General features: G+C 36.5%; 1 protein-coding gene across 1 annotated transcript in view; it reads left to right on the plus strand.

Moving 5' to 3' along the window:
- Positions 1-13677, plus strand: part of LOC310638086 (uncharacterized protein) — an 880437-nt gene that overhangs the window by 426785 nt on the left and 439975 nt on the right. The gene's annotated exons all lie outside the window — the stretch shown is intronic.

The raw sequence follows: 13677 nt of genomic DNA on the forward strand, positions 1-13677 counted from the left end.
TTACATCCAAATATTTATGAAGCAATGTGGTGATTGGGTAGTCAAAAGTCCAGTAACAGAATATTTTTTTACATAGCTCAGGTTACATCAACAAAAGTTCCCTCTTCAATTCCCTTAGTTACAATATCATAATCAAATTAATACATTTCTATTTGTGACACAATCAGCTGAAGAAATTTTAATATATTTTCACTTATACTTCTCCAACTCCTGTTTTTAAATTTTACCTAATTTCAATTACTGTGCTCCACTTTACATCGGGGAGGACTGTGTGGAGAGTGTCCTTTAAATTTCTGGGAGTCTACCTCTGCGAAGATCTTACCTGGAAAGTTAATACAACCCAGGTGGCCAGAAAGGTCCAACAGAGACTTCACTTTCTCAGGGTCTTGCGGAAGAACAGGGTAGAACAACGGCTAATGACCCTCTTTTACCGGTCTACTATAGAGAGCATCCTCTCGTACTGTACTGTGGTTTGGTATGCTGGTCTGACAGCCGCAGATAGGAAAGCATTACAGAGGGTGCTGAGCACAGCACAAGACATTGTGGGCTGTCCCCTGACACCACTGGATGACATCGCCAGGGCTCGCTGCCTTGGAAGAGTGGGGAAAATTCTCAGGGATGACTCACACCCTGGACAATATCTCTTTACTCTCCTACCATTGGGTAGGAGATATGGAGTATAGCCAGCCGTACCAACAGGCTGAAGAACAGCTTTTATCCATGGGCTGTTAGGCTCTTGAACGGGAAATAATTTTATAAACTTTATGCATGATTGACTTGCGAGGCCAGTGCGTTGTGCAATTAGCTCACATGGTGTAATAAGATGGAGGGATTGTGTCACTGTAAGTTGGGGGTGGGGGCACGAAGGGAGGCTCAGCCAATCTCAATGTATACATGGTTGTACTTTGACAATAAAGGTTCATTCATTTCAAATTAGCCTTTAGTATCTAGAAGACTTAATTTTCACGTAACCCAAATTTCCCCTATTTCTTTATATAGTAATTATCATATCTAAAATACATACATTGTTCATTTAAGTGGATTCTTATTTTAATTTCACAAATATATTCTGTTTATCATCTTGGTAGTTCATCAGTTATTAGAAAACTATCTTTTGTTGTATCATTCCAAGTTCTGTGATATAATTCAAAATTATGTTCTAGTAGCTAATTTCCATTTCCCTTAGAAATCTAGATCCTAAATATAAAATCAATTTATATCTTTTAAAAATTCCCCTTAGCCCATTAAAAGAAGGATTCAGTTATTGATGTCATGTATTGAAGCTGAGAGAACATTTGTCAATGTGTTATGTGATCGCTATCAAGTTGGTTGGGTTTTTTGTGTTCTTTCATTTAGTGAGCTTGTAAAACATACTGAAGTAAAATTAAAGTAATGGTGCAAAGAGTTGACTGATTGACCAGAAAGCAATGTAAAATAGTATTATTAAGTGAACAAGGCTACAGTTATAAAGAAATTAGAAGAAAAATTGGCGGAAACTTAACCAAAGGTGGAGCCGTGGGCTAATGCCTCTTTAAGTAACACCAGCTGCCTGCAATTAGTGCAGGTTCGCATCCCACCAGGCTCAAGGTTGACTCAGCCTTCCATCCTTCCGAGGTGGGTAAAATGAGGACCCAGATTGTTGGGGGCAATAAGCTGACTTTGTAATAATGCTGCTGGGGGGGGGGCGAAAGCCCCAATAAGCAGGCATATACATAGAATGAAGGCTATTGCTAAGCACATTGATTTGTGCTTTAAATTGTAAGCTGCCCTGAGTCTTCGGAGAAGGGCGGGATATAAATGGGATTTTAAAAAAAGGTGGCATTTCTACTGTACACTTTTTCCAAAAGGTTTCCACAATTTTGGCCACTACTGTATCTGAAAAAAGGGACTTGTGACCCAGATCTGAAGCTCCTATGGCTATTTCCCGTCTCTCTCATGTGACAGAACTTTAGGAACTTAGCAACATAGCTGTGTTTATGGCTGCTTGTAGCCTCTCATGGTCACATGACTGCATTTTGCAATGGTTTTGTTGAAAACCATCACTTCCAGTTTTCAGCAAAACTGTGCCATAGTGATAATGGTTTAATGACTGCGCGTTTGCGTAACAACCAGAAAATGTTGTGAAATGACATGATGTCTTAGACTGTAATGGGATGGCTCCATTACGGTTGTAACTCAAGGACCACCTGTATTTTGGTTCAGCTTTCTCCAAAAGAAAGTGAGTGTTCCACTTGACATTGTGAAGATCAGAATGTGAGACTAACGTTCAAAAATAGTAGGTCTCATTTTTTTTAAAAAATCAGGTAATCTCCTTAATACATTCTGGGAATTTTTCAGATGAACTACATTGAGGCTCAGTTCAAGGGAAGCTTTATCTTTCCTTTTATTATTGGAATAACAATACTTATATGTATAAAATAAGTCTTAAATCAAGAACTCCTAAAGTATTTAACCTTAATAAAACATAATAAAAACTTAAACAACACGTATAAAGGCACTCCAGGCACAGTTGGAAGCATATACAACTTCCTAGTTGTTAAAATATATGATGGCATTCTCTGGAACTGATTTCCCAAGAGTTACGCCATGGTGCTATCATCATTCACTGGCAGTCTTTGGTCTGTTTTCAGCGCTGGACCAGTTCTGAGATTTTCTATAAGTAGCATTACTTTTTCATGTAAATTTTATCATGGTTCATGGCTTTGGTACTGTTTAATTGAAAAGTGACATGTCTCGTAGGTCTTATAAATAAATAAATGTGTTATGGCTGGCAGTTTTCATTTCACACAGAATTTTGTACTTTCATCTTTGTACAGCCACAGTGTTGGTCTCTTTCGGATTTTAGCTGAAGAGATGCACTGAGATGCAGAGCCCTTGTACTAATCTGCCTTCTCTACTCCTCCTGCATAGTAATAAATAGTATTCATTACTAATTATTCAACTCTCTAAAAATCAGTAATTTACCAGAATCACAGGACTAAATGCACAAATGTAATGAAAATTAAGAAGAAAAACTTCAGAAAGTAAAGCTGTTCTATTAATAATTGGAATAATAGGTAACGGATAACATAGGATGAAATTGTGCTTCTACTATTTGTAGGAGGAAAAAATCATCAGTACAGAATCTGACCACTGAAAGATTATTTAGTTATAAGGTTTTCTGATGTTTAGTGATTATAAACATCCATAAAACATGGAATCTTGTGTATTAAAATAAAATAACAATACAATACAAACAACAATAGATTAACAATAGTTAAAACAAAAATAATAAATAGGGAAATAGAAATAGGAAATTATGTTCAGTTTTTGGTTATGGTTTGTTTTCCAAGCTTGTTTCAATATAATTTCTGAACATTTCATTACCAAACTAGGTAACATCATCAGCAGGATTTTCTTGTCCTATTCTCCTTAGCTTATAAATGTCTTGTATGCCAGTGTGGTCAGTTGGTCGTGCGATTGGTTGTTTGTTTGGAGCTATATTTGAATTCTGAGCAGCTGATTGGTTCTGTTGTTAATTATGTTCGGTGCTTCTTGTAATCCACTCCATTAAATTATATTTTCCCACAGCATCTCTGTATGAGTGAAGTTATAAGAAGAGAAAGTTTTGTGATACCTTGAAAATTAAGCAATATAATACAATCTTCATGGGCCATAATCTATTTCAGACATGTCAAACTCGCGACGTCACGTGACGTCGCGCGACGTATCGGAACTTTTTCCCCATTGCCAGCAATGGGGTAGGCGCGGTTTCTTCGTGACACGTCCGGCCCGCGGGCTGGCAGTTTAACACCCCTGATCTATTTTATCAGGGGCATGATAACCAATTGAAAATAGGCACACAGAGAGAGGATTAAAGTAAAAGAAAAAACTAAGCTATGTGATCAGAGAACTTAATGCAGCAAAGGAGAATAATCATTGGTAGAAAACAGAACAATTATAGGAATAATTAAGGAGTCTTTATAAACAATAAGACAAACTTCCTTTTATAAGATACCAGGAATTTGCAAGAACCACTTTACTCTAGTTGTTAAGGCACCAGACTAAAAAGCAGGAATCCATGAGTTCAAGTTACAGCCATAAAAGCCAGCTGGGTGACTTTGGGCCTGTCACACTCTTTCAGCCCAACCCACCTCACCCGACTGTTGTGAAGAAAATAAGGAAGAAGGTCTGTATGGATATAGATATATAACACCTTGGATTGTTTGTAAAAATAATAAAGGAGGGATACAAATAAATGAATCAATAAAAAAGTAAGATAATTAACCCATTGCTTGGTCAAAGAATATGGCCTTCTATATTAATCTCAGTAAACCTTTCAGAAACTTGTATTTTGGCCATTCTGTCTAATCTTTTGATGAAAGGCTGCCTTTTATTCTACAAAGTGGGTTCATAGACATCTGGAAAGAAGACGTTCCATGTTATTTGAGCCAGGGAATTTCAAAAACACTGTCAACCATCATCCAAGCAGTGAACTAACTAGCCAGAAACAAAATACTCTGAAGAAAAACTGTGGTGTGCAGAGAGAGGGAATGGAGCCCTGCTGGTGTGCCAGAATGAAAGTGGGAAAGAAGATATTCTAAAAGCTAAATGTATCCTGAAATATTTGTTAACTGCAACTCTGCTAGATCAAACAAAAAATCAGGAAGGCTATTCCCTGCAAATCACAAGTGTATGTATGCTCCCACAGGATTATCCTAGATCTAAACTAACATTGAAATTACCATAATTTTTATTTTTATTTATTTTATTTACTTGTATCCTGCCTTTATTATTTTTATAAATAACTCAAGGTGGCGAACATATTCAACACACCTCTCTGTTTTCCCCACAACAATCCTGTGAGGTGAGTTGGGCTGAGAGATAGAGGGACAACCCCACCTAGCTGGCTTTTTATAAAGTTCCTCTGTTGAAGATTTTACTGATATGTTGGCTGGTTGGCCTGTTCCTTGTGAAGTGATTAATCTGGCTATGGGGTTTATTAGAAAGTGTTGCCTTATTTGCTCTGGTGATGATCAATGGGTTGGAGTCTGTTCATAAGATTTGGATCAGCCAAATTCTCACATACTGTTCCTGAAATGTATTGATGCATCTACTGTAGTTTATAAACTATGCAAGTGTTCTTGGCTTCTGTTTCTTGTGTCTCTTCAGATATAAGATCTAAAAGGAGAGACAGCAGCTGCTATACTACCACACTGAACCTTTCTATGCATTGTTTGTCTCCAAATGTAGGCAGAGAAAAGCAGGAGGATCAGAAGAAACTGCTTTGGGGACATTCACATTTGTCTACTGGTTTCAACCAGCACATACAGAATTTTTTCTCCACGTCTTTGGAATCTTAATCTTTCTTAAACTCTAATCACTTTCATAATGCAAACTTTAAGATGACACATGGTTGTGTGTTAAATGTAATAGCTAAGATTACAGCTCCTGTGATTGCAATATGGCATGCTAATGATTCTGTAGAAGGGCAAGTATACAAAATGCATGAAGCACCTGCCCAGTCAGTACCACTAAGCTTTGGCATTAAAGTATATAATTTTAAGATTCATCAAGAAAATCACCAAAGATGAAGTAAGAGAAATACACTTTTAGAAATTTTCTTAGGGCTATTTGAGCCTTAGTGATTATGTATAAGCCCTTTTCAGTCATCGAATGTAACAGCAATGAGCACAGGCTTTGTAATGGAGCTCAGATATATTAGAAGATCCTGCAAGTTGCTAGTCAAGAGAAACCCTAATTCTTAGTTTGCCCTACCCATTAGTAAATTGATCTGCAGCATCTCTAATGAAAATCTATATGATTCTACTCAGTGGTTATGTCCAGGAAACATCCTGTATGATTGAAAAAGGTAAAAAATAAATAAAGAAAGAAAATTTATAGCTGGCATTCACTATGTCTACTGTTAGGAGGGCTAACATTTCTACCATGCACTGTAAAAGTTTTAATAACTTAATTTGAAAATGCTATCAACTCAGACTTGTGGTATATGATAAACAAAAAGGTCAGTCTTTAGTTTTTAACATTGCCCCTCAAAAGACTTCTGAAAAGCACGGGTGAAATGATTAAGGCAACATGAGCACCTCTAGTCCTAGAAGCAATATAAAGAAATCTGTTTCAGAACTGCAATTAAAAAGAGTGGCAGTCCATAGAAGAGAGCAAAAGAAATGGGCAGTAGCCATGGAAACAAAGCACTAATGTAACTGTATATTAGTTTGCCTCCAGCTACAGTAAGTTGAAATGCTACCTTGAATCAACAGAAAACTTGAAAATTGCTGTTCCTATTGAAACAAGGCAAAGAAACATGGTGGGAATGGTGTGGCCATTGATTTACACTTTACAAGATCCATCCCAAACTTCCAGATGTGTTGGAGTACAGAGCTTATAATCCTCAGTCACCAATTCAGCATATACTGGTTCTCACAAGAGATATAGAATTAAAGCTAATAACAAAACAGAACAAAGTGGAGTCAAATTCACAAGAGGAAGACAGTGATGCAAAAATAATTATGGGTGCAAGTGAGTAAATCAAAGCCCTACCTCCTTTTTTAGCAGGTATGCTGCATATTAAATGCATGTAAAAAGAAGTGAGGCTTTGATAGCCCAGGCCTGCCCACCATTTTGACATTATTGATCCCCTGCCCCATATGCTTCTGTAAATTCAAAATTTAAAATAAAGCATCTCCCAGAACAATACAATCATTATTGTCAGTCTAAATCACTGTATGGAGTTCTAGCACACCAGTGGAACCTTACAGTACTAAGCTGTTTAGACCAGATATTGTCATCCTCAATCTGATTCTTTCTTTAAAGATGTTCTTGTCTCGTATGTCTTTTTTATGCTGATGATGAAGAAGCTGTCATCTGTATAGTGGATCCATGAAAGGTTTTTTTGCTTTGCTGGTATAATTATCCATTGAGTTAAAAGTAGGTAATAAGATAAAGCTCAGTGAATTCACTGTTTCAGGTTATTTTGTGCAGTAATGCTGCAATGAATTCTTTTGCTAGGTCTGAATTTATGGATGTGAGGAATGAACCAGTAACCCACCAATTCAATCCCAAACTACATATCTTCTTTTCTATTAGAAAGAGACTTGTAAGTACCATGACAACAAATATTCCCCTTTCCACTCATTTGCTGGGGGGAAAAATGCAGCCTGCACATGAAGAATGACCATAAACAGATGCATTTGAAAAGTGCAGAAGGCTATCTTTCCTGAAATTTGAGCATTACATATAATAGTTTTTAACTGGTATCAACAGAACATTTGTCAAAAGGAAAGCTTATAATTGTAATTGCAATATATTCCAGCCAGCCAAATGTCTCAAAAGAATGAGTACTTTAGTGCTCTACCCTAGGATGGATGTTAAACAAAAGGACAGTGAATGGTGAAAATATTTGGCATGCTAGTAAAACTTTGAAGTTGGCATGCAACCCATTTTCACATTTAATGCCAAATGATTGTTACAACCAGAATGGCTGAATTCACACAATATGCTTAACTAAAATTAAAGAAACTGCAATATGATTTAGTGTATGATCCAACTTCTATCATTTGTAGTCTACTGGGAGCAGGGTTGAGTTAGATTTTACTTCCATAAAGTTGAAAATAGAATTTAGTTAATTCAGGCTTACAAGATGTTCTATGGATCTTTAGGAATATTAATTAGCAGAATAAAATCCAACTAAGCATCTGGTGGCTTCAGTCCAAGCCAGATTTCTCCCTAAATCTCATAATTTTGACTATATTCAGAATGATAAGAGTGCTGAAAAAATTAAATGGTTTTTCTCATTGTTTTATGGAATGTTGGTTGACCTTCATGTTTGTAATGTTTTATGTATTTTGATAGGCTGCATGCAAGTCAATAAGAGAAACAGATTCCATGATTGATCAATTTAAATTTTAGTATCTTCCATACATAAAACGGTTACTATACATACTTATCTATTTGCATAGCAACTTTCATTCACATGTTTGATTTGCATATTATATTTTGATTCCAGAACTTATTAGGAGAAAGAGGAAACTCTTATATTCAGATCTGTAGCATCCTTTTTCAGAAGTTAAACTCCATCAAGATGAACAAGACCAGTAAACCCATAGCAGATGACTAGTGTCACCAGTTAATATTTTTATGCTCAACGTTATCTCTTGAAATTACCATGCAATGATTGTACTAAGGACTGAGACTAAACAGGCTGTTATATTCTAGACCTGTTTCTTAAAAACCAAGCTGCAAGAAAAATAGTGGTATTTGCACACCTAGATTAATGACTAGATTCCTAAGGGGCTGGTATGGTTGGAAATGGACACCCACAAGAGTAATAATTTGCATATATATATTTTTAAAAAAACAGATTTGCAAACCACATGAGGCACACCTAAGAAAACCTAAACCTAAGCCATCACTTTATGACTATGTGGTCAAGTCTTTTCTGGCCATTTTCTAAAATATCAGAGTCAAATTAAACAAGATATGTAACAACTTGAGAGCAACCAAAAAAAAGAGGCTAATCTTTTCATAAAGCTGTTTAAAGAAAAATGCAATATATGAGGAAAAACATAGAATGTAGTCTTCAAGTGGATGCTGGAAAACCTGTTTATTCCAAGAAAATGAAAAACCAGGACAATTGGAATCTAATATGAAGATCTGGAAAATTTTCCTTAGTCTTTTTTTAAAAACATCTTTATCAGAAAGGCATAATGCATTTATTCTTTATATGTCTGAACTTCTTCAAATAATCTGTTTTGAATCAGATGCTGTCAATGACATCTGTTGAATACAACCCTGCTTCCTTTTTAGGAAGATATGGCTGTAATATGCGTAGCTTAACTACCGAATTTTCATTCCCCAGTCATGATTAGCTAAGTTGTACTTTGAACATTTAGAGGTGTTAACAGCAAGCACTATGAGCAGCATTTTCATATCAATAATAGCTAAGGATTTTTGGATACTTCACCTTTTTAATTATTAGTCACATGACTGTTGTCTTCCTTCCAAGCTCAAGAATAGTAATGTCAGTATTTTTACTTTCATAATATTTCAGATAGATTACAATGTAAGGCTAGGCGTACTTAGTGGTTGGTCATATGAGTAGACATTGAAGCAATACAATTATTCATTAACATCCCATAGCATCACCTGAAACAGGAACATAATCCAGATAATTATTATGGAAAGGGGAGTGTTTTGTGCTGTCTTGATCTCCTGGAGCAGGGGTAGACGACCTTGGCTCTTTTATGACTCATGGACTTCAACTCCCAGAATTCCTGAGTCAGCTATGCTGTCCATGAAGTCCATGAGTCATAAAAGAGCCGAGGTTGCCTACCCCTGTCCTGGAGGAAAGATGGGATATAAATAAATAAACAAACATATATAAAAATTGTTTTTAGTAGCCAGAGTTTAATCATCTGTGCTATCATGACAACTTAAGACAGCTGAAGGAATTAACCAGATTTTTAAACTTTTTTTCAGAAGTAGGGAGAAATCTCTTTAACAAATTCATGTGTTCTGTTATTTACTGTATTGCTTTTTATTACTGTGATAGGAATTTCCTCCAATATGGCATACAAAGTTATCTTCCTTCTTGGATTTGTAAATGATATAGTCCCCAAGAGCCTATTTTCCCCAGTATTCTCATAAACAATACTATATAGGAAATGTGTCGTTTTAAGAACCATAAAAGCTACTTGACTCACTCCTAGGTGTCACAAATAATTTATTGCATTCATCTGATGCAACTAGCAATGAGATGAACAAGGAAAAATGATACTGATAGATGAAAAGCAGAAAAGGAAAAATGGATTATACTGGAAAGGAGGCAGAGTCGACATAAACAAAGATGGAGAATCTTAATCCTTAACATTCTGAGAAGCATCACCAGTGGTGATGGAAAGCAGGAGTTCAGCAACACCAAAGGCTTCTCACCTTTGACCTAAATGTTGAATTAGATGCCTCTGAATTATATATAATAGCTACTTCTGGATGGGGTTGGATATGTTTGGCTGAAGAATTCTGGAAGTTGAAATCCATAGATCTTAAAGTTGCTAAGACTGAGAAACACTGATCTAGACAATTCAAAATGTCTTGAATGTGCAACACAGCACAGATGGTCATGTTTGCCCAAGCCTCTAATTGAATGGATAGCAGTTAAGCATCTGAATGGCTTTATATCAAGTCAACTACTAGTCTATTAGCCATCCTTTTTTGAGTCAATAATTTTGATAGTATGTCACAAGAATTGTCACAAAATGGCTGTTCTGTCAATTAGTCACATAACATTCATTTACTTAAGTAGATCTAAATCTATGAATTAAGATGATGTCTAATGTTAAGGCTTTATTTTTCTAGATGCCATGTTTCCATTTAATTATCATTTTATTAGAAGTCTCCTACCCATTACAAATAAAGTCAGGCAGAATAGAAAGACGAGTGCACCAGAAGAGATATTCACACCAGAAGAAGTGTTCCACATAAATCAGATTATTTATGTTAGAGGTTTACAACCTTAACAACTTTAAGACTTGTGGACTTCAGCTCCCAGAATTCATCAGCCAGCCACAAGTCTTAAAGCTGTCAAGGTTGCAGTCCCCTGATCTATGCCAATAAAAATACTGTATTCTTTGTTTCTCTTTGTCTTTCCCCTCTTGCTGTCATTAATGGTGCTGCAAGGGTTAAAACTGAGATCTTTGAAAACCTGGGCCTTATGGAAGAACCTGGGGCTACCAAGGCTGTTTGCTGGATACGTGATATTATCAATAAGACCCATATAAAAAGTAGAAAAGATACCTCACAGTACACAGTTAATTATACAAATGATTTCTCTGTTTATCTGCAGTTAGATGACAGTTGAGTGGGCAACATGGAACACTGGCTGAAACATATGGGATGAATCAAAATTATCACAATATTTGACATGATTAGAAGCACATACAGGTCTCAGATTTAAAAAGCCTTGGCCTGCTTGAAAAAACAAGTTTGGAGTGATAAAACCTTGCCTGATAACATTAGACATAACCAAATACTGATAAGCCATCTAGCCAAGAGATACTTGCAAAACGAAAACTAGACAATCCAGAATTAGGCATTACAATTATGATCAAGAAGCTTCCATTTCCCCAAAACTAGCTATGCATGAAAGAGTTGGCTTGCAGGTAGAATTCCCTTCTATTCCTGCAAAATAAGCAGATAATGGATATGTGATTTTTCTGGGCTAGTGGTTTTATATACATATGCTTTATTTCCAGTGCTTGGACTTCTGTAGGTTGTAACAATTTGTGTTTGTTTATGTACATGCAGCCTTGGCGCTCAAAGAAAAGCCAAAGCAATTTTCATCACTCTTACAAAGAAGAATGGCTATCCATTCTGAACTGCAGTGCTCACCCTGATCACTTCTAACTTGCTTTCCTCGTTTGGGGATGGTTTCAGAATCATTAGCTACTCTTGGTCATCAATATTGTAGCTTAATGCAATTTTTGGCAACTTGGAACAAGAACACTTACATTTATTTTGACTTTTCTCACTTTCTCCATCCATTTAGCATTCACAGCTCAAGGAGACAGATACATTAGTTTTCCATGTTTGCTTGCTATCAGATGATGAAAAAGGACCTGCCCTATAATTAAATGAAGAAGTAGATTATCTACAACCTATTGCCCCCAGCTGTGTTGCACTTTTGGCTCTCAGCTGGGATTCTGAAAAAATGGAAGGAGAAGAAATGGGAGGGTAGAACATGGTCAAGATCCACCACTGCCTCTCAAACCCCCCCCTTTTCATTTGCTTCGTCTTTCCTGCTTAATGGTAACCTGTAACTTTAAGTCCGGAAAGTATATAGCTGCAGAACAATTTCCAATAGTGAGAATCCATGAACAAGATACTAAATTACCTTTTGGCACAAGTTTCTGCTAAAAGCAGATCTTCAAATTAGCAGTGGCTAAGAAGCATCCACTCAATTTCCAATATGTATTTGGAGAACCACCCAAATAACAACATAGACATTTTCCTAAATTTGTTCCTCCCACTTCTCCCTTTTATTTTTAATCTCAGCTTCCCCTGGTCAGTTTGTGCCCCTTGTGACAAATATAGATTTATTCACCTACACTTAGCTTTTAGTGCTTAAATTTAAACAGGGTAGATCTTGTAGTTGTAGATATTACAGTTAAAATGGAAGTCCAGAATGAATTCAGTCATGGATCTTTCTCCAGCATTTTCTGGTTGCTAGACAATAGCTAGTTCCCTGATAAACAGCAGTGTTTGTCTACCTTAGCAACTTTTAAGATATCTGGACTTCAACTCCCAGAATATTTCCCTCCCACGTTCTCACACACTGGATCCATAATAATTCCAGTACTTCCCCTTGAAATTTGCTGCTAATTCTTCAGATATTAGCTGTTTTCCCTGCTCAATAAATCTGCAGTATTTCCAGAGATGTCCTTTTTTCATTTTTAAGTTGAGTTGGCACTGGCAGAGCATTGTTAGTGAATGCAAAGGGAGCTCTGGGAAGAGCTTTCCTCAGTCAAAATCAGCTCTCCTGAACAACCGGGGTCCCACAGGTTTTCCTTAGTAACTCATAAAGTGGACTTGGAGACAATAGCTATTCATTTAGTCATGATCATGATCCAGAAGCCTAGACATCCCTATCAAAAGAAAACTCTTTCTTTTAAGGTGGTAATAAGCAAGTGCCTTTGGGCCTTCTCCAGAGGGAGACTGACCTAAAGCAAGGTTCAATATTTTTAAACAGTTGGAAGAATTCACATTTTTTAAATTGTTGGCAGAAAAATGAACATTTATAATTTACTCCCAGGAGTTATTTTGGTATTTTTCATTAAGTCCCATTTCCTGGGCCATTGATTTCATTGGGAGAAGAAAATAACAATGAAGTAAATCGTAGTGAGTGGTAAAAAAAAAGAGTTGAGAGATGCTCAGATATGTTACTCCTGGGCTTCTTAGAGCCTTATAAAGACTCCAAGAGAGATGGCTATAAGTAGTTAATAGAAGGAATGAAACACCTGCTTTTCTTACTACTAAGTAAAAACAGAAAGCAATGCCAGGTGCATGGCATATATACCATTCAAAATAATCAAGGCAATAGACTTCTCAAAATCATTTCTATCCAAAGAGTTCAGTTTAGGGAAACATTTACTGTTTTGCTTGGAAGGAGGGACCCTTGTCTCCCTGGCCTTGATCAACACTCGTCATAGTCTCAGACATCTCCACTTCTCACCCACTCATCATCTTTCCAGTAGCTTAACTAGCTCTTATCTAATTACAACCATTAAAAATGGGGTTTTTTGTCATTTACAGCAACCATAAGGAAGAAAACAAAGACTGCAATGTATGAGGACCAACTCATTCCCAGTTTATAAAAGTATCTCTGCCCAGTTGCCTGGAGACAATTTTTAATTGCTATAGGCAACAAAGCAAAAGGTTGTTTCATACAACTGCTTTTGAGCAGGTAGAGGACAGAATGATGAGTAGAAAGATATTTTCTTGCCTCAGAGCATGCTGAGTTGCACGAGAATGGGACAAGAATCTAGTTAAAGGTCATAGCCATTGCCGTTTATTTTGGGGAAGTTGAAAGGCAATTGATTTGGGACTTTTTATAAGAAGTTAATTTCAAAAAAGCATAGGAAGAATTTTTGCATTGGTGATAGTACAGATACTTCTAGAAGAATC

The sequence above is a fragment of the Vipera ursinii genome (genome assembly GCF_947247035.1).
Source record: "Vipera ursinii genome assembly, chromosome: 3".
In the NCBI taxonomy this organism is placed as follows: Eukaryota; Metazoa; Chordata; class Lepidosauria; order Squamata; family Viperidae; genus Vipera; species Vipera ursinii.